Consider the following 3,504-nt stretch of genomic DNA (forward strand, 5'->3'; position numbering starts at 1 on the left):
AAGTCACGCGGATGCCTAATGTTCAAAAGCCTGCATTCGCAACACCCTTCACAGAAAACCAGCAGAATCAGCTAGCGGCATGCCTATACAAGAGATTGAGAAATGAAACAAATGCAATTAATTGGGATGACTCGGATAGAGAGCTTCACAATTTAAGGATAATTGTCGAAGAAGAGATGCGGGCAAGAAATGTCCAAAGTTTAAGATATGAAAGCTTGTGCATGCTTCCAAATGTTGAATTGCCGCTAGGATTCAAAGTGCCAAAATCAACACCTTCAATGGCAGAGGAAATCCTATTACACACTTGAAGGACTATTGTAGCAGATTAATGGGAATTGGACACGATGAAGCCATACGAATGAAACTGTTCATTCAGAGCCTATCAGGGTTAGCATTAGATTGGTACACAGAACAAGACTTTCGCAAATGGTACACATGGGAGGACATGGCCCGCGACTTTGTAGAACATTTCAAATTTAACATCGGGGTTAGTCTGAACCTTTATGATATGCTTGAGATAGAAAGAATGCCACATGAGTCTTTCCAGGAATATGCCATCCGATGGAGATTGGAAGCTTCAAAGATACGCCCTCCATTGCCCGAGAATGAGTTGATTTCAACTTTCATCCACATGCAAAAGGGCATATATTATGAAAAGTTGTTATGTGCGCGGTTACGTGACTTTTCTGATCTAATTCAAATTGGAAAGCAAGTAGAAGCGGGCATTCGAGCAGGAAGAATTGTTGACACTTCATCAGTACAAGCAACTTTTCAAGTTGAGACATTCAACAACTTGCAAGGCAAAAAGAGAGAAACCGACTCAGCTGTCAAGTCTACATATCAGCCGCAATCACGACAGAACTATCAAGTTTCACGTGATCATATATCTCTTCATCAACGAGGCTTTCAATATCAACCCGATCAAGCACAGTCTAGCTTACGACAGTCAGAGCACGTAAAATTCCGCATTTTTACTCCTCTTGAAGAGTCATTAACCAGCATATTTGCTAGAGTGAAAGCTAAGGGACTCCTGAAGCCAAAGAAAGGATGGATCCCTAAAAGCCTACCGCCAGATTTCGATTGGTCCAAGAGTTGTGCTTACTACTCTAATATTCCAGGTCATGACACAGAAATTTGCCCGACACTTAAGCATAAGATCCAGAACATGATCAAAAAGGATAAGATAAGTGTGCAACAAAATAAATTGTGCGACAACGATGGCCCTCCAGTTGCAAATGCAATTATTGTTACCGGTGATCCATCAAAATTAGCACCGAGACATTTGAAAAGGAAGCGTGGAACTAAGTAAGATGATTGAAAGGATCTACTGTCACTAGCATTCTCCACCCACTTGCCTCATGATCAACTTTCCTTCTTGTAATTTTTGCTAAAGCTTTGTATTATGAACTACGTTCGACCTGATTCCTGTTGGTAGCGGGATACGTAGGCGCCTATGGTGGGTTCGGTCTTAATATAGTGAAAATTTCATTTTCCTACGAAGCAACACTGGGGCAGCTTTGCAAATGGCCTATCATTATTCGACAAAAGCATGAATCGAAATCTCGAGCAATATATTAGCGTCACCAGATTGTTGCAATGCCATCACCACGAGAAATGCAGATTCAACGCCAAAGCTTTGGTGTTCAATGCAAGGCAACCATGTTATTTTACACTAACGAATTTTCTTTGAGTAACGCAGGGGCATATTTTAGCTATTTCTGAAGGATATCGCACAGTATCAAGACGACCATTACAAGATTCGGATAAAGCAAAGGGCAAAGCCAACTTAATATTAATTAAATTTGAAACTCACAAATTTCTTTGAGTGCAGGAACTTTTGGCAGGGTAGAAGGTCCCCAAGTCTTCAGCATTGCATCATGAATATTTGTTGCTGTAAATTACGCATTGCGTCAAAACTCGTCTCACCGCATATAAATCAAGCATCGCAAAAGCTCTTCGCTCCGCACTAATTTTTAGTAATCATAAATCAAGCACTGCATTTAGGCTCGTCCGCCTTTAATTGGACATTTTAGGCTTGTTCGCCTTTAATTGCACATTTTAGCCTAGTCCGCCTTTAATAGGACAGTTTAGGCTAGTCCGCCTTTAATAGGACATTTTAGGCTGAGCACCGCCTTTTATATGTTGCGTGGGCTGTGCACCGCCCTTTTGAAATTTTAGCATAAGACCAAGCACCGTCTTCTATCTCAATTTTATTATGCTTTGTAATTTAAACTACGTTTGACCTGATTCCCTTAGTGGGATACATAGGCAGCCTATGTCAGGCTCGGTCTCTTCATTCGCAAAAGCAACATCCTCCTATACCAGAAACTGGGACAAATTTTAAGAGCATCACCGCAAAAGCTCAATATCCTCCTATACCAGAAACTGGGACAATTGTTAAGGGCATCATCGCAAGCGACATCGAGAAACATGAAAGAGAATATGGCCAACAGAGTTATCAGGCAAAAAGAAGACTTGGGAGAAAGGACGCTCGCTTTGTTTCACGGTTCCCAAGTCGCAGAAGCCAAAATATATAATGTTCACAGCCTTGCAAGGATTGCACGTCGAACGGTTTGATTTTTATTATAACAATTATGCCTCTCGAGTATCAATAATTTGCGAGATTCTCAACAAATTAATGCTTGAGTCTTGCAAATGATTTTTCAAACGTGTCGACACACAAATATTATTGCTTTCAAATGCTCTCAAATGCACTGCGCATGCACTACTATTTTAAATACCACGCACTGCTGCTTTAAATTCCCCGCACTGCATGCACTACTATTTTAAATGCCACGCACTGCATACACACTACTGTTTTCAAATGCCCCACACTGCAAAAGCAACCGCACCTGCATTACATTATTACTTTCAAATGCCCTGCAAAGACACATCATCATTGTTCGCAAAAGCACCGCATTTAGGCTCGTCCGCCTTTAATAGGACATTTTAGGCTCGTCCGCCTTTAATAGGACATTTTAGGCCCGTCCGCCTTTAATAGGACATTTAGGCCCGTCCGCCTTTAATAGGACATTTTAGGCTCGTCCGCCTTTAATAGGACATTTTAGGCTCGTCCGCCTTTAATAGGACATTTTAGGCTCGTCCGCCTTTCATATGATGCATGGGCTGCGCACCGCCCTTTGCATCGCTTTCATATATTGCCTGGGCCATGCACCGCCCTTTTAAATTTCTGCATAAGGCTGTGCACCGCCTTTCATATGATGCATGGGCTGCGCACCGCCCTTTGCATCGCTTTTATATATTTCCTGGGCCATGCACCGCCCTTTTTAAATTTCTGCATAAGGTTGTGCACCGCCTTTCATATGATGCATGGGCTGCGTACCGCCCTTTGCATCGCTTTCATATATTGCCTGGGCCATGCACCGCCCTTTTTAAATTTCTGCATAAGGCTGTGCACCACCTATCATATGATGCATGGGCTGCGCACTGCCCTTTGCATTGCTGTCATATATTGCTTGGGCCATGCACCGCCCTTTAAAATTT

Source organism: Lycium barbarum, chromosome 2 (assembly GCF_019175385.1).
Source record: "Lycium barbarum isolate Lr01 chromosome 2, ASM1917538v2, whole genome shotgun sequence".
Taxonomy (NCBI): domain Eukaryota; kingdom Viridiplantae; phylum Streptophyta; class Magnoliopsida; order Solanales; family Solanaceae; genus Lycium; species Lycium barbarum.